General features: G+C 42.4%; 1 long non-coding RNA gene across 1 annotated transcript in view; it reads right to left on the reverse strand.

Annotated features, from left to right (window-relative positions):
• LOC307047434 overlaps positions 1 to 24,532 on the reverse strand; it is a 149,002-nt gene that overhangs the window by 114,712 nt on the left and 9,758 nt on the right. The window lies entirely within an intron of this gene.

Genomic DNA, 24,532 nt, shown 5'->3' on the forward strand with positions numbered 1-24,532 from the left:
CCCCGGCAGGCCCCACCTCAGCAGAGGGCTTCTGGGTGGGGTGCAGCGTCCTCCCGGAGCTGACTGGTGGTGGGAGGAAGCGTCCCAGCGGAGAGTGGTTTTCTCCACCCAGGACGCAAGGGTGAATCCTGCCTCCTCCCTCTTTAACCCCCATGGGTCAAACTTCCTTTTATGGAGGGTTTGTCGGCGGAGTGGGCCACCAGAGAGTACCACAGCTTCATAGCTGTGGCTCCACAGCTGATCGCACATCCTCTAACACAGGGGTGGGGAACCTTTTTCCTCTCAAGGGCCATTTACATTTTTCCCACATCCTCCGAGGGCCGTACAAATTATTGACCTCTGCTTAAAAATACTAAAATCACAGCCCATTAATTTGGCCTTTCTTTCATGCTGTGCAAAGAAAAAGCAACCTCTTAATCCAGATATTTTACCATGACTCGCGCATGCATGCACGTGCACAGTTGTGGCATGACCACCAAAACAGAAAGATATGGACACAAGATGTGTGCAATTTAGTTTCCTATCCATGTGAACATGATTTAAGTGTGGGGGGGGGGGACTCTCCGTCAGCTCTAAACCCCTGTCGGTAGGGGCGGTAGGGGTGGGTGGATCGATCCCAAAATATCGATACTTCCGATATTACGTTACGTTTCAAAATATCGATACTAGAGCCAATAGGATCGATACTTTTATACTTTTTTTCCCCGTCTCCTCTACTCGTCAATTTCTTCAAAAAACTATGTGCAGACGAACACAAGTATATGCTCTTTTCTTCTCTCTCCACTGCTGTCCTCCTCTCCTGGAGGCTCGTGCACGCGCAGCGCGCTCACTGCCTGAACGCCGACTATCAAGCTGACTGACAGCAGCCAGCAGGGCAGGACAGCAGCAGCCAGCGACTCGCGAGTGCAACACACACACGCGCATGATGGCTGAGAGAAAGAGGAGCGTTGTGTGGAGCAATTTCACAACTGGCAATTCAAACTTAGTGAACTGTGATGTGTGCAAGACGACAGTTCGCTACTCTGGCCACTTTGTATTGTTATTTTTCATGTTTGCACTTTAAATTTGCAAAGGTAAAACGTTTATTTGTCTCTAAAAACTGTCCTGTCTTTATTCATAAAAATGAATTCAGATTTAGTCTATTTATGATGATTTCAGCTCAAAAATCATGTCATGCAGCTCTCTCATATGAAAGTACATAAGACGCTTTTCATTTAAAAAAGTATCGATATCAGTATCGGCGATACTGGCCCTGAAACACTTGGTATCGAATCCAGATTTTGTGGTATCGCCCACCCCTACCTGTCGGACGAGACATATACCACGTGATGACACAAATTGTCTCGCGTTTGTGGCTGCACCTTCGGAAGGATTTTTGGATCAGTGCACCAAGGATCAATTGGTGAACATAGCTCAGTATTATGGGTTTGAAGTTGGCGACAAGAGAGTGAAAGAGTCGGTGAAAGCGAATTTGAGGGCTTGTTTGTTAAAGAGTAAGGTGCTTGATACTCCTGTCCCCGGGCGCACAATAGAAATGGCGGGTCAAAATGCTGTTTTGAATTTCAAGCAACAAAAGGAGTTACTCAGATTAAGCTTAGAGTTGGAGACGGAAAAGGAGTTGGCCGTGGAGAAGATGCGACAGGGCATTGAGCTAGAAAGAGCGGTGTCGTTGGAAAAATTGAGGCAGGAAACTGAGCAGGCTAAGTTGGAGTTTCAGAGGGAGAAACTGGAATTAATTAGAGAGGGCAAAGTAGCGGCTGATGTCCTGTTTCCTGATAATCCAGCTAGTCGAAGCGAGACCCCAGGGAGGTCAGTGGATGAATTAAATGATTTGAGGTTGGTTCCCAGGTTTAATGAGAAGGATCCGGACATTTATTTTTCAATGTTTGAGCGTTTCGCTGTTGTAAGGGGGTGGTCTGAGGCCACTCGCGTGTTATTGTTACAGTGTGTGTTAACCGGGAGGGCTCAGGAGGGTTATTCGTCTTTAAGTGGCAGTGACTATTTGCGTTATGATTTCGTAAAATCTGCCGTTCTCAAGGCTTACGAGCTGGTGCCTGAAGCTTATCGTCAGAGGTTTAGGAATTGGGAAAGAGGTGATAAATCTCACCTCGAGTTTGCTTGGGATATTTCCACCCATTTCGATCGCTGGTGTGCGGCACCTGATGTTGATTGTCACGGGGCGTTGAGGGATCTCGTTATTCTGGAGCTATTCAAAAATTCTGTGCCGGAGCACATTGCGGTGTATATCAGTGAGCACGCAGTCAGGACAGCTGCTGAAGCTGCTGCATTAGCAGATGACAATGTTTTGACACACGTTGGTGGAGGTGCTGCCGTACAAGGCAGTCACAATGGAAATTCCTCGGGTATGGGAGCGTGGTCTGGTCGTCCAGTAAGAGTGTACGTGGTGCACGTGAGCCTGACAATGTGTGTCATTACTGAGCAAGAGCACTGGAGAAAAGACTGCTATGCATTTAGGGCTAAAGCTGAGCAAGAAGGGACTAGTGGTAGTCCCAGGCCAGCAATGTTCGTGGCACCTGTTGCTGAGCAGGTGACTGGGCGTTTAGACATTGAGTTAAAACCACAGGGGTCTAGCCCAGAACTGCAGTCTTATTTGCCTTTCATGACTGAAGGTTTTGTTTGTCTGGTGGGGAACAATGAGAAGGTGCGGGTGAGGATATTACGCGACACCATTTTCAGAGGACACGTACATGGGGTTGTTCATTCCGGTGCTGGGAATGGGATTGAATGCTCTTCAGGTACCTCTCCACAAAATGATGTTGTTTTCGGATATGTTTAAGGGTGAGGTGGTGGTTGGTGTGCGGTTGGCATGTGGCCGGCTCTGCCCGTAGATGGGGTTACGATGGTCCTGGGTAATGACATAGCGGGGAGCCGGGTATGGACTGATGTCGCACCTCCTGCTGTCGTGGCCCCAGTGCCCCTGGTTAGCAGCAAGAAGCCTGACGTGTTTACAGCGTACGCTGTGACACGTGCAAGGAAACATGTGCAGACGGAAGACATGAATGCAATGGAAATCAGTAACATCCCACAGAAGCATAATGTGACATGTCTTGAGGTCCCCTGGTCTGTTTCTCACGGTGAGCTCATGGAGGGTCAGCGTGCTGATGCGTCTCTGAAGGGTTTAAGGGAGAGTGTTCTTCGTGGTGGGGAGATAAAAAGTCGTGCTCAGGGGTATTCGCTTAGGGAGAATGTTCTGATGGGAAACTGGGTACCTCAGTGGGAGTATTTCGCTGCTGAACCTGTTTACCAGATCGGTGTGTCTTCCAGGTTCCGGAGTATGGCGAAAAAGAAAAAAAAAAAGGAAGGAAGAAAAATGTAACACGTTATAGTTAGCTGAACTAGTCAGTGACTTATTTTTTTTTTTCATTGTTGTGGGCGCTATGTTCTTTGCAAGGTATTTCGTGTATGTGTAGGTGGCATAAGGGGGGTTCATTTAGGTGACAGGGTTCCGTTGGGGACCCTGACTTTATGGGGGGGTGTGTTGCAGGTCCTGCGATGGGGTGCAGCTGAAGAGGCCAATCAGCGTGATCGGGGACACCTAGCCGGAGTCGAGGTGCTATTTAAGCCCAGCTGCCCGGAGTCACAGGGCGCTCTTGACTCTCTCCAAGCCTGCTGCCGAAGGACTTTCGCTGTGATTCTTTCCCTTCGTCCATCCTCTCCTGTTTTGGTGTTGCTTCTGGAACGATATCAAATAAAGTGCCGTGGTTTTTGGAACCCTTGAGCGTTTCTCTTTGTTTTCCTGTTGTGGCCAACGGGCCGGTCATAACACACTCCAATTTTGCAGCATCCCTCCTCCGTTCAGAGGCACGAGAGAGGCAAATCTATCATCCCAAGAGGAGAGATTCAGGCCCTGTTGTGCACTCTCAAGACGGAGAGAAAGGGCACTATTCCCTGTACTTCCTGGTTCCCAAGAAGACGGGAGAATTCAGGCCCATTCTGGATCTACGCAGCCTGAATCGGCACATTGCCTGCCAAAAGTTCCATATGTTAACTATAAAACAGTTACTGGGAGTGGTGCAGCCAGAAGATTGGTTCACAACCATCGACCTGAAGGACGCTTACTTTCATGTAGAAATTGCTCGAAAGCACTGAAAGTATTTGCGTTTCGCCTTCCAGGGGGTAGCCTGCGAGTACAACAGACTGCCGTTCGGCTACTCCCTATCCCCACGCACGTTCAGCAAATGTGTGGCCACAGCGCTGCGGCCACAGCGCTGCAGCCGCTGCGCGACCATGGCGTGAGGGTGTTCTTTTATCTAGACGACCTCTGGCCAGGTCCACGGAATGGGCAATGTTTCACACAGCCCAATTGATCCTACACCTAACCAAGTTGGGTTTTGCGGTCAATTGGAAGAAGAGCTCCCCCATACCTCACCAGCAGGTAGAATATCTGGGGGTGGTGCTCGATGCAGGCAGACTACGTGCCAACCTGACAGAAAGCAGACAGGCATCCCTACTGCGTCAGGGGGCGACGGTGAAAGCTTTGACCATCATGCAGACTTTGGGCCTCATGGCGGCTGCTCACTTCGTGGTGCCACTCGGACTGTTGCATACACGTCGCCTGCAGAGGTGGTTTATCGGCCTTTGTTTAGATCCCAAGAGGCACAAACAACGTCTGGTGACCAGGTGGCCCGGTGGGACAATCCGCCCTTGGGGGTGGACGCATTTGCACACGAGCCATGGCCAAGAAAGCTGCTTTACGCCTTTCCACCGCTGCACCTTATCCCCCCCCCCCCCCCCCCTCCTGGAGAGGGTAAGGCGGGAACATCTATCAGTCATCCTAGTGGCTCCAGGTCGCCGCTTGGCGCCGTGGTGCACGGAGGTGATTCCTCAGGTCTGGGGGGCTCTGTCTCAGGAAGCAGGTGCAATAGGGGCGTTACCCACTCTGGGTCAACCTCTCCAGGCTTGGCTCCTGAGAGGGACAGGTGGGGCTGTCTGACAGCGTAATTCAGACTATCCAGGCAGCAAGAAAAGGATCCACCAAAGCCTGTTACAGGCAAAAGTGGGCGGGATTCCAGCGATGGCGACACTCAGAGCTCCCAAGAGCCTAAGGAGTTTGTTCAGGTCAAGGGCTATTCAGTTAGGTGGATTTAATCTTCCACCCCATATTGGGGCTAGGGAAGCTAAATTGCACCTCCTCTGCCCAGTGTGTGCGCTAGCATGTTATGTAGAGCGCACGGCTGCCATTAGGCGCACAGAACAGCTGTTTGTGTGCTTTGGGGATGGTGTGGCTGGAAAAGCTCTCTCCAAGAGGCGCCTGACAGGATGGCTCTGCGAGTGCATTACACATGCCTATGGACGGGCTGTGGCTGTGTCGACAGCCTTATTCAGCGGCGTGAGTGTAGAAGATATATGCAAGGCGGCGTCTTGGTCTACGCCAGGCCCCTTCTTAAAGTGTTATCTCTTGGACATGTCTGGCTCCTTCTCGTCGCCTGTGCTTGCCGGGGCAGCACATGACTGGTGAGAGAGGTGGGGGGGGGGGTTGTGGGTCAGTAGGTATCTGGACATAATGCGCTTGTGTTTTTTCCCATGCTCCTTAGGGACCCGAGAAACATGGTGCGCAGTAAGCCCCATACAGGGCTGGACGAGCCCTCCCCACTATCGTCCATGCACACTCTACACGAGGTAAGCGTGTGTGAGTGTGACTTCTCCACAGAAAACCTTGATCAGTGCAGCATTCATTTTAAGTCAAGTTGATGTTGCTGGAGTTCTTAGCGCAAGCTATACGATCATTTTTAAATAAATACATCAATATTTTGAGTGAAGTTGTTGGTTTATTTTGTATGCATGTGTGTTTAGAAGTGAGATAATGTGCAGCGATGTGGTCATGAAAAACAAAAAGGAACACCGACTCGGTAAACAGGTCCTGATGCACATTATCCCTTACATAGGATTTTAATTGTCTATTTCTGAAACCAAAATCTCGATAAGTCCTGTAATAAAAAGGAAAACATTCCCCCAAAAAGGATGTAAAAAAGGGCCTTCTGGCTCAGTTCCATTCCTGGTTACACCACACATTATGCAGATCTTCTAGTAAAACACCCTCCAGCTGTCATAAGCTCTGTGTTTCTCCTATTGTGTCCAGTTGCATTACTCCCCATTTTAATCAGAAGCCGAAGCTCCCGCTTTGGGATTTTCATACTTTTTTAAGCTTGTTATTCTTAATTTCAAAGAATCCATTTCCATTCACTTCATTTTTAACTACATCACGTCACCTTCTCCTAAGCCGCTGTCATTGTTGTCATATTTGTTTACCGGTCATGCCATTTTACGGCTTAAGTTGGGAGTTTTTTTTTCATCCTCTCGTTTTTGTTGTTGTTGTTTTGGTCATGCTCCAAACTGGCGTTGACCTTTGTAAAGGGATAATTCACTAAATCGCTCAGCCGGCCATAAAGAGCTTTTATTTACTGCGCTCTGTCTCCTGGCATTTCAAACCCACTCTCTCTGTCTCTGAATCTCCCATGATCCTCCCACTCATCGTTTTATCACACCCATTTCTCCGCATTTCTTTCCTAATTTTCAGCCTTTCTAAATCCATTCTTCTTGACCTCTTCATCAAACAAATTATCTTTTCTTCCTATTCCCCTTTCCTCAAGCCTCTCTCTAACCTTGTTTGGTGTGTGCGTGTCTGTGCCGTTGTTATTTTCAGAGTTATTTAATTATCAATCCTCTCGATGAGGGAGTTGGCACACACACGTCAAATTATCGCAGACTTCATGAATTAACAAAGCCCAGATATTACGCACACACATACACAGCCTGAGACTTGTTGAGACACACACTCACGGAGACATGTGACCAGTGTGTCACAACTAGTTAGAGGCAGGCATAACAACACACACCCACACTGTCTGAGACATCGTTACACACACAAAAACACTGTGTGCCACAAACAATTAGATGAAGAGGGATAGAAAAGTGAGTGTGCACACAGTCTGAAAAACACGCACACGCCGTTTTTAAAGTGCATCACAGGACATACGCAAAGGGTATTGGGGTGTATGGGTGTCGTAGAACGAGATTATGGCTCTTAAATATACAGCTGTGTAATTATACTTCCTATGCATCTATTTTTGTTGGCCCAGAGTAATCCTTTGTGTGAAACTCATTCACACAGCCAACTCACACTAATTGGGTTTATATGTAAATACTAGGGATGTAACAATATATCGAATATCGCGGTAAATAAATGTCTCAATACCGTCGTGAGACTGACAAAATATACCGCGATTTATTTTTTTACATTTTGTCAGATGGTCTCATGCTCCCTCTTTTTCAAGGGAGACCTGTCCAACATGGCAGCAAGTAGGTTACAACATGAACATAAAACAACAGATAACACAAAAGGACATCGTATTTACAGGGCTACATTTACATACCTAGAGACATAGACAAGTACCAACAGTATATTCATATCTCGCCCTGTCAATAAGCCTCACCTTCTTGGCAAAAACTGTATTGTTTTTGAAGTGATGGAGAGACAATGCACAGTTTGACCCACTGCTGTCACCCATGGCCAAAGCATATCTCTCTGTCCCAGCAACATCAGCACCAAGCAAGATAGTTTTTTCCACAGCAGGGGATATTGTAAAAATCCCAAAATCCCAGCTTCTACCTGGAAATGTGGACATGCTCATATTCCTAAAAGATAACCTTGATGATGCTGAGTGAGTGAGTTAGTGAGTTACAGATGTAGCGATTCATTTCAGACAGTTTGAAACGCGAGGGCCGTGATTGGTACGTGATCTGCCCTCGCTCAATGGAAAACCTCCAGCTTGACTTGAGACCGCCCCCGTGATAGATAAATGTAATTATAATGAAGACAGCTGCAATGGATCATTGATCCACCAGGGGGTGCAGTGGGGTTCCACACTGGAGCTCATGTGAAATAAAGTGAGATACAGTATGCTGGATGTACAGCGGAACTTTGTTAAGATCCATTATGTCACGGATATCATACTACTGTGTTAAATAAGAGACATGTAATCATTTACAAAACATCACCATGTTGTTATTTAACAAAATAATTTTGTTATTCGAAAAAAACGAACGGGAGGAAATGCAGCCCGGCTCTCGATTTTTAATCCTAATTTAATCATCATCTTCACCACGATCATTTATGTTTATGTTCGCCGAATTGACATGAAATCACTGACACATATGAATATACTGTATTCAACTTCATTAAAACGTTATTAACGTGCCTAAACTCAGTAATTCACCAAAAATATGTATATTTTAATGGAGTTTCGTCGGTCGATCAGGATCTCAAAGTGTAGCGGAGGGATCCTCATCTGGATGAAGGGTGTTATTTTCCCCATAAGGAACAAGTCGCTGCAAATTATCCTGCTTATTACATGGCCACATTCTCAACAAAGTAACGACATGACTCCCAGTATTAATTGAAATGCTTTTATGGATTTAGAAAATGTTTTTATTGATTTAAAAAATAGTTGTATGTATTGATTTAAATTGACATGCATCCGCTAAGAAAAATAGTCCGTTGTTACAGTTTTTTTAACAGTCTGAATGAAACGGCAGCTCTCAGCTGTGTATTTACACAACTAATGGCCCATCAACCACAGCTCTCTCCCCCCCTCCCCCCTTGATCTTTCTTCTCCAGCAGCTAAATTAACAGGTTACTCTGAGTGACCATAGACTGTATGTGACAAGCTTACAGTTAGTGACGTAACAACACCATAAAAGCTGGTGGGTTGAAAGCAATACGGGAGGTAAAAATAACTAGAATAATTGTGATTTATTTATTGTGGCTTTTATGTTTTTAGGTATAAAATGTTATGTAATTCAGGCTTATAGTTCACCCTTCTCTAAAAGCCTTCAACAATGACAATATTCATTGTAATTTAATAAATCCTTCCAACACACATTGTAAAAAATAGCCTACTGTAAGTTAAGAAATCATTCCAATATGTACATCTTCTGATGTAAAAACAATAACATTATAAATAGTAACATAGCTGAACATGGTATTGCACATTTAGCTTTGAGTGTTACTGACCTGAGATGTTTTTATTACATGAATTAAGGTGACTGAGGCTTTTTAACATACAGGGATGCAAACTCATCAGGTATGAAAAAGGTGACAAGGATCCGAGCCCCCGGCTCCCCCACCCCACGGAATGACAGAGGATTTTAGCAGTCAGAACAACTAAAGCAGCAGTGTTAATAATAACAGAAACGCCAAAGAGTCACATCTAATAGAAATATATAAAAGCATTGATTTTAAATTGTATGGGCCCCCTTTTCCAACTCTATTTCTACACGGACCACTATTGCGGTAAGCATGTTGTAACTTCCGGTTGTTGTTGTCATCTCCGGGTATCCCGTGTGCCTGTTCTGTTGCTGATAGCTTATTATCTTAACTTAGTCGATCGTTTTAAAACTCTTGATCACGGCAACTGCCTGACGTTGTAATCACACGTTACTACAGCTTAAGCACTCACAAACTCTCCTTCTCTTAGCGACTGTAACTCCACAGTTGCCTACACTCTTTTCGGGTTTGCTAACGGTAGCTACTTTAGCTTGATAGCTAGCCATGGCTCTTTCCCCACCCTCGGGTGCTATTTCCTGCTCTAACTGTCTCATGTTTGGTTACTCCCCTACCTCCTTTACTGGTACCGATACATGTGTTAAATGTAGTATAGTTGTTAGGTTGGAGGCGGGAATCATAGCCATAGAAGCCCGGCTCCGCATCTTAGAAAATAACTCAGCTACAGTAAAGCCCATGTTAGCCGGTGCGGACCGGCAAAAGGTAGCTCCTCTTAGCCGTCCCCCGGCAACTCCCGAGCAGCAGGGAGAATGGGTGACTGTTCAGAAGGGGCATAACGCGAAACCCGCAGGTCCCCACCAACCCGTTCACGTATCTAACAGATATTCCCCACTCAGCGAGACACCCGCTGAGAAGCCAACTCTGGTTATTGGTAGCTCTATTATGAGACACGTGAATTTAGAGACCGAAGCGTCCACAGTCACATGCATTCCGGGGGCCAGAGCGGGCGACGTTGAGGCGCATCTTAGACTGCTGGCTAAAAATAAACGTAAATACAGTAGGATTGTTATTCACGTCGGTGGTAATGATGTTCGTTTACGCCAATCAGAATGCACCAAACTTAATGTGGCGTCGGTGTGTAGTTATGCTAAAACAATGTCGGACACCGTAATCTTCTCTGGTCTCCTCCCCAATCTGATCAATGATGACATGTATAGCCACATGTCATCATTTCAGCGCTGGTTGTCTTGGTGGTGCCCAGCAAACAATGTGGGCTTCGTGAATAATTGGACAGCCTTCTGGGGAAAACCTGGTCTGATTAAGAGAGACGGCATTCATCCTACTTTGGAAGGTGCAAATCTCATTTCGGCAAACATTTCAGGGCTCTGTGGACTTAATCCATGACAAACTGGAGTTGAGACCAGGAGGCAGAGTCGCAGTCTTACACGCTTCTCTGCGCTCTCTCCTAGGCAGTCATCCATAGGAATCCCGAACCCAATAAAATACCCAATATTAACGGTGTGTGTGTCTGCCCAAGGACAATTTAAGGTAAAACCTAATAGAGGTGTCATACATAATAACCTAATAAAAGTAAATGTAACAACTACTACAGTGCAACAAAACAGGAAGATTAAATGTGGTCTCTTAAACATAAGATCTCTAGCATCTAAAGCAATACTGGTAAATGATTTAATATCAGATTATAATATTGATATATGCTGTCTCACTGAAACTTGGTTGAGACATGAAGAATATGTCAGCATAAATGAGGCCACTCCACCCAGCCATATCAATACTCATATTGCCCGAGGCACGGGCCGAGGAGGTGGAGTTGCAGCAATCTTTGACTCAAGTTTACTTATCAATACTAAACAAAAATTAAATTATACCTCCTTTGAAAGCCTCATTTTCAGTCTTACGCATCCGACCTGGAAAACTTTGCAGCCAATCGTATTTGTTACAGTGTACCGCGCACCAGGTCCTTTTTCAGAATTCTTATCAGAATTCTCTGAGTTTTTATCAGCTTTGGTACTTAAAACAGATAAAGTAATTATCGTAGGTGACTTTAATATTCATGTTGACGATGATAAAAATAGCCTTACTGTTGCATTTAACTCTATATTAGATTCTGTTGGTTTCTGTCAGAGTGTAAATAAACCAACCCACTGCTATAATCACACTCTTGACCTTGTTCTGACTTATGGTATTGAAATTGAGCAACTATTAGTCGAACCGCATAATCCTGCTTTATCCGACCATTTCTTAGTAACTTTTGACGTACTGTTACTAGACTACAAAGCATTAGCCAAAAGCTCCTGCAGCAGAAACCTATCTGTTAGTGCTATAGCCAAATTTAAGGAAGAGATTCCACCAATACTTAACTCGATAGCATGTCTGCATGTAGGGGAGGAAACTTATACAAAATGTACACCACCCCAAATTGATCATGTTGTTGATAGTGCTACAGATGCGCTGCGAATAAAATTAGACTCTGTTGCTCCTTTGAAAAAGAAGAAAATAAAACAACATAGATTAGCTCCATGGCATAATGCCGAAACCCGCAAAATAAAGCAAAAGTCGAGACAACTTGAAAGGATATGGCGTTCCACTAAACTTGAAGAATCTCGTTTAATTTGGCATATTACTCTCAATGAATATAAGAAAGCACTGCGTAAAGCGAGAGCAGCCTACTACTCTTCATTAATAGATGAGAATAAGAATAATGCAAGATTTCTTTTCAGCACTGTAGCCAGGCTGACAGAGAGCCACAGCTCGACTGAGCCTTCTATTCCCATAGCACTCAGTAGTAATGATTTTATGTGCTTTTTTAACGATACAAATGTTACTCTTAGAAACAAAATCAATGACCTCTTGCCTTTGACCAGTATAGTGTTATCAACAGCTCCCGGAAACGTAAGTTCTAATATTACACGAGATAGTAAACTAGAATGCTTTTCAGCCATAAACCTTGAACAATTCAATTCAATGATTTTCTCTTCTAAACCATCAACGTGTATCTTAGACCCGATTCCAACTAAGCTGTTAAAATAAGTTTTTCCATTAATTAGCACTTCTTTATTAAATATTATGAATATGTCTTTATTATCAGGCTATGTTCCACAATCATTCAAAGTAGCAGTGATAAAACCGCTTCTTAAAAAGCACAACCTCGATCCAGAGGTTTTAGCCAACTATAGACCTATTTCTAATCTTCCGTTCCTCTCAAAAATTCTTGAGAAAGCAGTCGCAAAACAGCTGTGTGATTACTTAAAAAACTATGATTTATTTGAAGATTTTCAGTCTGGCTTTAGAACACAACATAGCACAGAGACAGCTCTGGTTAAAGTCACAAATGACATTCTAATAGCCTCTGACAAGGGACTTGTCTCTATTCTTGTCTTGCTCGATCTTCGTGCTGCATTTGATACTATCGACCATGATATCCTATTGCAAAGACTAGAGCACTTAGTTGGCATACAGGGAACTGCTTTAGGCTGGTTTAGGTCCTATCTATCTGAACGCTCTCAGTTTGTACGTGTCAACGATGAATCTTCCATGCAAACCAAAGTTAGCCATGGAGTGCCACAGGGCTCAGTGCTTTGACCTATTTTGCTCACCCTATATATGCTTCCGTTAGGCAATATTATAAGGAATCATTCTTTAAACTTTCATTGTTATGCGGATGATACTCAACTATATTTATCAATCAAGCCTGATGAAATTAATCATCTAAATAAAATTCAAGACTGCCTCAAGGACTTAAAAACGTGGATGACCTTAAATCTTTTGATGTTAAACACGACCAAAACTGAAGTTATTGTACTTGGCCCGAAGAATCTACGAAACAAATTATCTAAAGATATATTAACTATGGATGGCATTAATTTGGCCTCCAGTGAGACTGTAAGGAATCTTGGTGTTATATTTGATCAGGATTTATCCTTTAACACCCACATAAAATCAATTTCAAGGACCGCCTACTTCCATCTACGTAACATTGCAAAAATCAGGCATATCTTGCCTCAAAACGATGCAGAGAAGCTAGTCCATGCATTTGTTACTTCAAGGCTGGATTATTGTAACTCCTTATTATCAGGGTGTACCAAGAAGTCAGTCAAGTCGCTTCAGCTGATTCAAAATGCTGCAGCTCGTGTACTAACCAGAGTTAGGAAAAGGGACCACATTACTCCTGTTCTGGCTGCCTTACACTGGCTCCCTATAGAACACAGGATAGAATTTAAAATTCTTCTTCTCGCCTACAAAGCCCTTAATGGGCAGGCGCCATCTTACCTTAAAGAACTCATTATACCCTACTGTCCTACTAGGGCAATGCGTTCCAAGAATGCAGGGTTGTTGGTTGTTCCTAGAGTCTCTAAAAGTACAATGGGAGCCAGAGCCTTTTCTTATCAAGCTCCACTTTTGTGGAATCAGCTTCCAGTTTGTGTTCGGACGGCAGACACCCTATCCGTTTTTAAGAGTGCGCTTAAGACCTTCCTTTTTGATAAAGCTTATAGTTAGGGCTGATTAGATTCAGCCCCTAGTTTTGCTGATATAGGCTTAGTTTGTCGGGGGACATCTAACTTCTTCCTTCTCTCTGTCTATACCTGTGTACTCTCATGTTCCGATTAACCCAGCTTCCCCAAATTTCTTTCTTTTTAGTGTCTATATACGCCGGGATCCGGAGTCATGGATGATCCTGCGGTGCTGTGTCATGGATTGCGAGTCCTGGATCTTGAGTCGTGGCTGTGGTCCTGGTTCATAAGTCCTGGATGGATATACTCGTGGATTCATCTTCCTATTATGCACACATGCATTTCCAAACATTTGGACTACCTATGTTGCAAATGTATTATCTTTTCAATTTATACACGGCATCTATTGCACGTCTGTCCGTCCTGGGAGAGGGATCCCTCCTCTGTTGCTCTCCCTGAGGTTTCTCCCATTTTTCCCTTTAAACTGTGGGTTTTCTCTGGAAGTTTTTCCTTGTACGATGTGAGGGTCTAAGGACAGAGGGTGTCATATTGTCATACTGATATTCTGTACAAACTGTGAAGTCCACTGAGACAAATGTAACATTTGTGATATTGGGCTATATAAATAAACATTGATTGATTGATTGATCGATAAATTGTGTGGCAGTCAGTTTATAATTTTGGCAGCACTGTTGAGCATTTTGGAAAATGTATTTTCATGCCTCTGTGCAAGGCTTAAGTCTTTTTATCTTTATAGCCACATGGTGTAAAGTAACTAAGTTCATAAACTCAACAAGTACTATACTTGGGCACAATTTTGAGATACCTGTACTTTATTTAAGTATTTCAATGTTTTGCTACTTTGTTCTTCTACTCCACTACAGTTCAGAGGTACATGCTGTACTTTTCCTCCACTACATGTATTTAATCCCTTTAGTTACTTTACAGATGTGGATGAATGATGTGAAATATAATCAAGTGTTAATTCCGACTTTAGTTCCACCTGGAGTAAATCCACAAGCTACCCTGCAGTATACAAAGTCATTTAAACTAGCTGCACCTTTAGCAGCTTTGAGAACACTTTCATGATCAATCATTATAAAACATATCATATCTATTATTCTGAAATGGACCAATCTGCACAATGACTACTTTTACTATCGCTACTTTCACTATATTTTGATGATAATACTTTTCTACTTTTACTTGAGGAACATTTTGAATGCAGGACTTTTACTGTAACAGAGTATTCCTACACTCTGGGACTATTACTTTCACTCAAGTACAAGATCTGAGTACTTCTACTTTTACTCAAGTACAAGACCTGAGTACTTCTACTTTTACTCTAGTACAATATCTGTGTGCTTCTACTTTTACTCAAGTACAAGACCTGAGTGCTTCTACTTTTACTCAAGTACAAGATTTGAGTACTTCTACTTTTACTCTAGTACAAGATCTGTGTGCTTCTACTTTTACTCAAGTACAACATTTGAGTAATTCTACTTTTACTCTAGTACAAGATCTGTGTGCTTCTACTTTTACTCAAGTACAAGATCTGAGTACTTTTACTTTTACTCAAGTACAATACTTATACCACCTCTGTTTATAGCCTATGAAAAAAACTATTAGAAATAGAAGGCTAAAGCTGACGTTAGCAGATAGTGTCAATGTATGCTAGCTAGCTAGCTCAACGATTCCTTAAATAATATTGCCACAGAAAAACGTTTCAGTTCACATCACGCTCTGCCGCTCTGACAGGGAGCTCTGCTCTGAACACCTGAACAGCCCGTTCTAACAGCTGTTCACCAGCGGTCCAGTCTGTGCCACAGTGACTCCGGACGCACAGTTAATATTAACAAACGCACCCGTAGGTAATGTAGCTGCTGAAGCTAGACCATCATCTCGGAGCAGCAGAGTCTTGTTATAAATCCATGAGCAGAGCCGACAGGCAGGAAGACTCGAGCACACAGCTCGTACTTCATTATAATATATAAAAAAAGAACACCATGCGTGTCATGATGGCACATAACAGCTCACGGCCGCAGATTACTCCTGGTCCCAGCCCCCTCCATACCCCAAAAATATTTGTATTGCAGATCTACATGAATCACACAAACGACTTATTTTGGATTCAAAACGGCGAATTTCGCCGAAAGGTGACAAGTTTGCATCACTGAACATAGACAGAGCACAACTGAAACATAACATCTGAGATGTAACAACATAATACACTTTTCGGGGATGCTTGGGATGTGAATGAGGGACACGGCTTAGAACGGGCGTGTCGCCAGGCAGGACAGGAGAGTGTGTGCACCAGTCTGCCTTGACCTATGAATTCATGTCCGTGACACTAACTGCTGCCCACAGCTGTTTTATAGAAGGAAATTCCTTCACTTCATGAAAGTGTTTTAACAACACACACCTCTACACACACATGACGGGTGTTATTTTCCCCATAAGGAACAAGTCGCTGCAAATTATCCCGCTTATTACACGGCCACATTCTCAACAAAGTAACGACATGACTCCCAATATTAATTTAAATGCTTTTATGGATTTAGAAAATGTTTTTATTGATTTAAAAAATATTTGTATGTATTGATTTAAAAAATAGTTGTATGTATTGATTTAAATTGACATGCATCCGCTAAGAAAAATAGTCCGTTGTTACAGTTTTTTAAACAGTCTGAATGAAACGGCAGCTCTCAGCTGTGTATTTACACAACTAATGGCCCATCAACCACAGCTCTCTCCCCCCCTCCCCCCTTGATCTTTCTTCTCCAGCAGCTAAATTAACGGTAGCTTACTCTGAGTGACAAGCTTACAGTTAGACACAACACTGTCATTGCAAGTGGCCCTCAGTTAGTTGACTTTTATGTTCAACTGCTAAATTCGTTACTGATAAAAAAAGGGCTTCTCCTGTACCTAATTACCTTAACACTAGAACCGCCAGAGGTTTTTGTATAGGCCTACCTAAACCTGTCAAATCCCGCTATTAGAATGCAATTTTTAACAACATAGGGTGCTACATAACCAGTGTTGGGCAAGTTACTTCCAAAATGTAATATATTACATATTACTTATTACTCTCTTTAGAAAGTAATAAGTTACATTACAATATTACTGTCTCTGAAATGTAATGAGTTACACTACTTTAGTTACTTTTTAGTTACTTTCACCAAAATAACCGCAAAAGAATAGCTAGGTATTTTAAATGCTAAAATGTAGTTTAGTGAAGCTCATTATGCATCCAGTGAAGGGCAATGTGGTAGCATAACAACTGTGTAGGCCCTTAAGGCTACTAACAACTTGTATTACACGGCTTAGTGGAATACTCCATTCTGATTGTAAATTCTTAACATGTGACACGTTGTTAATACAGCAGTACAAACCGCTGTCAAGGACTATAATGAAGGTTAACATATTGTAAATCAAGGCAAATATTATTTAAACCATGCTCATGGTTTGAAATGGCAAACATTGAAAGGCAAAAGTATTATTAAAACCATGTAGCCTACTACATCATCCCCTTGGTCCCATCATATACGCTGGGAAGAGAATATTTACTGTGCTTGAAAACTGGTATCACATCATCATGTGAGGTTGACTTTGTGACCTGGAGAACATTTCAGCTGCAACATCAGCTCGTTGATAATAAGCTTAGGATATGAGATATTTTTGTAGCGATTCGTGGTGAAGGCATCTGTGCTATTGTATGCATTATTTTTGACCCAACATTTCTACAGGCATGTCAGAATATGGTACTATTTTCACATGAATATTCTAGCCATTGTCTATTTTTATACCACAAGCTGCAAAATGACCGCCTTACCCCACTGTACAGGCGGGTAGTTGTTTAAATATACCTGGCACCTGCGGGCCGCAGAGGGGCGGCGTAGTTTCGGGCGACGAAGACTGCTGCTCCGGGGCTGGCGAGTCAGGCGGGAGTAAGCTAGTGTCCACAACGGAGGGTAACGTGATGTCCGCATCTGACCTGTTGCTACTGTCTGCAGTAGATGCAGTGTTGCTGGCGTTTAGTGATGGTTGCTTTGACCATTTTCGTATAAATGATTATCCACAGATCAGATGTGTGTCACTGCTGTGGAAGCACTTTGGAAATGATGCACGCGCAGCGGAGCAGGTCACGTGCACCTGACACAATTTGTTGTTTGTATTTTTCGCTACGTTCTCTTTTTTGAATGGTTGCATAACGTTCAACTTCCCCGAAGATCTCGACGCGAAGCCTGAAGGGTAAACACCAGGTTTACTAATCTACCCGCACAATTTGTCCGGTGTCGGAATGTCTCGCTATGTTAGTACATTCTTAAAAAACAAAACACCATTTAATTTCGGGTTAAAATCAGTTGTAACTGCGTTACTGAGCATTGTAACGGGTAATATATTACCCAAATTTCATTAGTAATGCGTTACATTACTTCGTTACAGCAAAAAGTAATATATTACTGTAACTCCGTTACTTTTGTAACGCGTTACACCCAACACTGTACATAACACACTTTCAGGAAAAGTCACGGACTGGGAGACTTTGATATTTTATTGAAAAAAAGTTACATTGCACACACACAACACACATCACACAAATTGACCCGATTGGCGGTTCTAGTGTTAAATAAACTCACTAATTAATTAAACCAGTTCAATAAGCATTATTCTTATTCTTATCATTCTTTATGAGCGCAGAAATAGTCTTAAAATCAGATCTGTTTTTTAAATGAAATCTGACGGCAGGCAGTTAACTCTGATCACATATGATAAATGTACCGCACCTAATCGCTGGCCATTCAGCCACAGACACTGTTCGAAATGGGGGGGAGCTAGGGGGAGCTTGGCTCCCCCGAAGAGGGAGGGAGCTCCCCTGAAGGCTGACTTTGAGATAAATAGGGGGAGCCCAAAACAATCGTGCATATTTGTGTCACACAGATTAGAATTGTTGAGTTTCTGTAAATAACAGTTCTTGAAATAAATAATAGTTATTGTTCATTACAGTTTCTGAATATTTGTTTTATATTTCTGAATATGTCTGGGTTTTGCCATCTGTACGTGGAGGCGCTGCATTCTTACTTACGTTGCTATGGTTATGGCGGTGATGCCGGCGCATTATTTGAAATGTTCATATTGATGTTTTTTTAACTCTGGCTTTGTAATAAAAAAATATGGCAAAACGAAAACAGCCAAGCGTCACAGCTTTTGGATTCACAAGCAAAGAAGCGAAGGAGTCTAAAAATGACAATGTGAACGGAAAACAACTTTTAGTTGGCCGGCTGTAAGCGGCGTTAGGGTCGAGCTTGACAGCTCCACACCGAGGGAGAGGCCTGCCGATGCGGAGCCTGAAGAGGCTTCAACAACGGCCACATCCGCCGGCATAGTGACACCGTCTGTATTAGTAGAAGAGTGTTTTTATAGCAATTGATCGCATCCGCGCTGCTGCGCCAGGCAACAGAGCGTGCGTGTGACATATTTAGTAGCAGGATGTGCTCTGAAAAATAGGGCTCCCCGAAAGCAAATGGGTAATTCAAACACTGACAGAGCTCCCTCTATACAAATCAAACTGTAGACGGTGTGAAAGCACCTATTGTTTTAAATAATGGTCGGAATGTGACCTGTGAGCCTTCTGAATTACCGTGGGACAGCACATTCTAAACTAAAATGTTCAATCAATAAAGTAACATCTTATCTTATCTTAATAATATCTTCATATTAATAATAATAATAAATCATACAGTATGTGTCCGAAAGGGAGCAGGAGGAAGCAAACACAAAAATATACTGCATATTAAAGCAAACGATTGTAAAGGTTAAAGTATGAGCATAACAAATAAAGAAGTGTAATGTAAACATTTACATTATAATTATGATTATTTAATATATAAAGACTATATATTATTGAATTACAAGATTAGATATACTTTAGTTGATCTAAAATATTGATGTGTTCAAATGCTCTTCAAAACACAACTGAAAGTCCATGAAACTTGTCTTTCTGTATTTGTGAATGAAGCGCCATCTCCTGGTTAAAACCTGAAATTGAAAATCTGGCAACGCCCTCTTGGAAAATAGTGGGAGGGCTTAACATTCCTCTATACTGGTCTTTGGCAGGTCATAGGCAGGAAGCTGTAAGCTGGAGTCCGAAATTCAGTGCTACATCTGTAGAGTTGAGTTACTTGAAAGACTAAAGTGAAACTTAATTTATTCTATTGTAGGGTCTGATTATTATATTGTTGACACTTTAAAATACTACTATCCTACTAAAATGCTGTACAAATCAGATTTATTATTTAATTAAAAAAAATTCACATTTTTTTCTTTATTTTTCAATATTGCGATAAATATCGTACCGTGAGTTTTGGTATCGTTACATCCCTAGTAAATACTAAGGATGTATAGAGCATTTGCAATTTTGATTTGGTGTCTGAACTCTATCGGTGCATTCATCTTGAAGCACTACTTTAGCACTGTGTTCAAAGTTCAAATTATTTCAACGTTACTTTGTTTTATCGCTGACCTTTTGAAACCCAACTAACACATGACAGCTGTATGTAGCGCTGCAAGCTAGTAGGGGAGGTAACCATTGAAACAAAACGTAACTAGCTGTTCTCACACCAAAGCTCCGTGCCCAACTTTGCGACGAGAAAAGAACAAATTGCGTATCATGTGAATGCAGCTTAAGCGTGAACTAGGCTCAGAGTTGTGAAGCAGATTCTGGAATGGATGTTGGCATAATGGATATGCATCGAGACGTCTCAAATATACTAAAAGGGTACCACACCTATTTAGTATTTTGAAATATTTGCCTCCCTTCCCATCAAAGTGCCATTTGCTGTTTAAATTGTACAAGTAGTGCGTCACCCAAAATTGCCACAACCAACAATGGACACATCTTAAAGTTCTCATGAGCTTTTTGCAGATGCTGTTCTGTTGGCGTCATTGGTCTGTGCCAGTTGACCTTCAGCAAAGCAGCTTGGATAAGGATCAGCACCTCTAATTTGATTTAGTGTTTTTTATTTTATTTGAAAGTATCAACAACTAAAGTTGCTCTGCTGAGGTTGAAACATAATAGAACAAACATGCAACACAGAAAGATGAGAACAGTATGAACTGGGAGAACTTTCTGTATCCTGAATACGGTTGCAAAATTCCGGGAATTTCCAAAGATGGAAACTTTCCATGGGAATTTATGGGAATAAACTGGGAATCTTTGTAATTGAAGGTTGGCTCTTCATAGGGAACTTAAACATAGTTGGGGAAAGTATATTTTAGCATAATCTTGACTAAAACAGATGATATTCAAGTACACTTGAATATCCATGCCATAGCACACTGCTTACTGCATTGCTATTGAGACCACACAAAGGTTCGCAACAGGCTCACACATGTGAGAGTGGAAAGACTGGTTGGCATTCGGGCAAACCTAAGGCTCTCTGAGCCTGACACAGAGCCATCCTCAACAAGGCTGGACAGTGAAACTGAAGAGGAAGATCAGAGTTGGAGGTTGATGAGGCCCAGGAAGAGCCCATTGACTGAAAGGGTTTAGCAAAAATGCAGAGGATCGCTTGAAGGAAGATGTGCATGTTTAATGGGACTTTTTGGAGGGAGAAGGGCTTTTTTCATTTAACATTTTGAATGGGACTTCGTGGGGATTTTTGGATGGGGGGTGCATTTTTGTTCATTTTTTAATGAGTGGGGTTGGGGGGGTGAGTAATATTTAACTCAACATTCCTGTTTTCGTTCTTCAATGATAATTAAAACGTGTTCTGTTCTACTTCTAAAAAATCTGTTGAAATTTCATGTTTTTTTTAAAATAATTTTGCATTGAATATTTCCAAAATTCCCCAGCTTAACTTCCCATGGGAAATTTCCCGGAAATGTTCCGCCCCTTTGCAACCCTAATCCTGAATACATGAAAGACTACATAATGTAGTTTAAGATCTAAAGTTTTCATTCAATTTTCAATACATGTACAGTCACTAGTCAAGAATCTTTTAGGTTATCTAGGTTTTCAGGTTTGCAGCGGAGTGGGAAGTGGCTGGGATGAGGATCAGCAACTCTAAATCTGAGGCCATGAGGTTCTCAGTAGGAAACCGATGGACTGTCTTATCCGAGTAGGGAATTAATTACCCCAAGTGGTGAAGTTCAAGTAGCTCGGGGTCTCGAGTGAGGGGACAATGGAGCGTGAGATGGGCCCGAGAATTGATCAGAGTCAGAAGGCAAAGCTCTCTTTCTACCGGTCTATCTTCGTTCCTTTTCTCTCCTATGGTCATGAAGGATGGGTCATGATCAAAAGAACAAGATTATGAAAAAGGTTTTCTGCGGAGGTCGGCTGGCATCTCTCTTAGGGATAAGGTGAGTGGGGACGGATTCTGGTTAGAAAGGAGCCAGGAGGTGGTTTGGGCAGTGAGGATGCCACCTAGGCGCCTCCCTAGGTAGGTGTTCCAGGCATGTTTAGTTAGGAGGACACCAAGGGGCAGACCCAGGACCAGGTGGAGGGATTATATCTCCATGCTGGGAGCGCCTTGGAATCCCCCAGTCAGAGCTGGTTGATGTGGCCAGGGAAAGGGAAGTGTGGAACACTCTGCTGGAACTGCTTCCCCTGCCACCCGACTCCTGATAAGGGGTGGAAAAAAGATGGATGGATAGTTTTGTTGGCTTTTTCTTATTGCATTTGAAAAACACAGACAAACAGGTACTGCCTTTTAGGAACATCAAAACAGACCACAGTTAAATCTGGAGTCATTAAAACAGACACACAAACATTTTTGCACGCATGCACAAGCAAGTCATCCAGACAGAGGAGAAAATACATTTTTGTTTTCCAAGGGAACTTAAAGTGGGGCAAAAACGTATTTAGTCAGCCACCAATTGTGCAAGTTCTCCCACTTAAAAAGATGAGAGAGGCCTGTAATTTTCATCCTAGGTATACCTCAACTATGAAAAAAAAATCCAGAAAATCACTGTCTGATTTTTAAAGAATTTATTTGCAAATTATGGTGGAAAATAAGTATTTGGTCACCTACAAACAAACAAGATTTCTGGCTCTCACAGACCTGTAACTTCTTCTTTAAGAGCCTCCTCTGTCCTCCACTTGTTAACTGTATTAATGGCACCTGTTTGAACTTGTTATCAGTATAAAAGACACCTGTACACAACCTCAAACAGTCACACTCCAAACTCCACTATGGCCAAGACCAAAGAGCTGTCAAAGGACACCAGAAACAAAATTGTAGACCTGCACCAGGCTGGGAAGACTGAATTTGTAATAGGTAAGCAGCTTGGTGTGAAGAAATCAACTGTGGGAGCAATTATTAGAAAATGGAAGACATACAAGACCACTGATAATCTCCCTCGATCTGGGGCTCCACGAGAGATCTCACCCCGTGGGGTCAAAATGATCACAAGAACGGTGAGCAAAAATCCCAGAACCACACGGGGGTACCTAGTCAATGACCTGCAGAGAGCTGGGACCAAAGTAACAAAGGCTACCATCAGTAACACACTACGCCGCCAAGGACTCAAATCCTGCAGTGCCAGACGTGTCCCCCTGCTTAAGCCAGTACATGTACAGGCCCGTCTGAAGTTTGCTAGAGAGCATTTAGATGATCCAGAAGAGGATTGGAAGAATGTCATATGGTCAGATGAAACCAAAATAGAACTTTTTGGTAAAAACTCAACTAGACGTGTTTGGAGGAGAAAGAATGCTGAGTTGCATCCAAAGAACACCATACCTACTGTGAAACATGGGGGTGGAAACATCATGCTTTGGGGCTGTTTTTCTGCAAAGGGACCAGGACGACTTATCCGTGTAAAGGAAAGAATGAATGGGGCCATGTATCGTGAGATTTTGACTGACAACCTCCTTCCATCAGCAAGGGCATTGAAGATGAAACGTGGCTGGGTCTTTCAGCATGACAATGATCCCAAACACACCGCCCGGGCAACGAAGGAGTGGCTTCGTAAGAAGCATTTCAAGGTCCTGGAGTGGCCTAGCCAGTCTCCAGATCTCAACCCCATAGAAAATCTTTGGAGGGAGTTGAAAGTCCGTGTTGCCCAGCGACAGCCCCAAAACATCACTGCTCTAGAGGAGATCTGCATGGAGGAATGGGCCAAAATACCAGCAACAGTGTGTGAAAACCTTATGAAGACTTACAGAAAACGTTTGACCTCTGTCATTGCCAACAAAGGGTATATAACAAAGTATTGAGATGAACTTTTGTTATTGACCAAATACTTATTTTCCACCATCATTTGCAAATAAATTCTTTAAAAATCAGACAGTGATTTTCTGGATTTTTTTTTTCTCATTTTGTCTCTCATAGTTGAAGTATACCTAGGATGAAAATGACAGGCCTCTCATCTTTTTAAGTGGGAGAACTTGCACAATTGGCGGCTGACTAAATACTTTTTTGCCCCACTGTACATGAGGTGTAAACCACATGCTTAAGCACAAATTAATTGAGACAGATATAAATACCACCCACTGCTTTCACAGTGCGCACTGTCAAGTTGGTGTTATATTTTGCCCTCTATCCTGACATTTTAAAACAGGCCCACTTCAGTGTAGAGTTGCTGCACAAAATCATCTGTAAAGCAACTTTCTGACACTTTTAAGGCGAGACACTACAGGTAAATAGGGTAATTATTAACTTAAAGATATCGGCTAGACATTTCTCCAGTGAGTTACTTACATTAAGACAATTGTTTTTTGTATTAAAAGTTTTGTGAAATAGCATGTTTAAATATACAAATGAGCCATAATCTCATTAAATATGCGCATATTTTAACACATTTCAGGAACACAAATCTGAACATTGGATAAAGCCAGGTTCAAAATTCTTGTTTCCTTTTGTAGTCATATTAGAATCTAAAGTTTTTACAGAAGGGATTTTGGATATCTCTTTTATCAAATCAGAAAATACTGTCAACATATGACATAATATATATTTTTGCCATGTTTTGAGGTATAAAATGTTATATAATTAAGGCTATGAATGATATATGAACAAACCCTTCAGTAAAAAAA

Source organism: Notothenia rossii (genome assembly GCF_949606895.1).
Source record: "Notothenia rossii genome assembly, chromosome: 7".
NCBI lineage: Eukaryota > Metazoa > Chordata > Actinopteri > Perciformes > Nototheniidae > Notothenia > Notothenia rossii.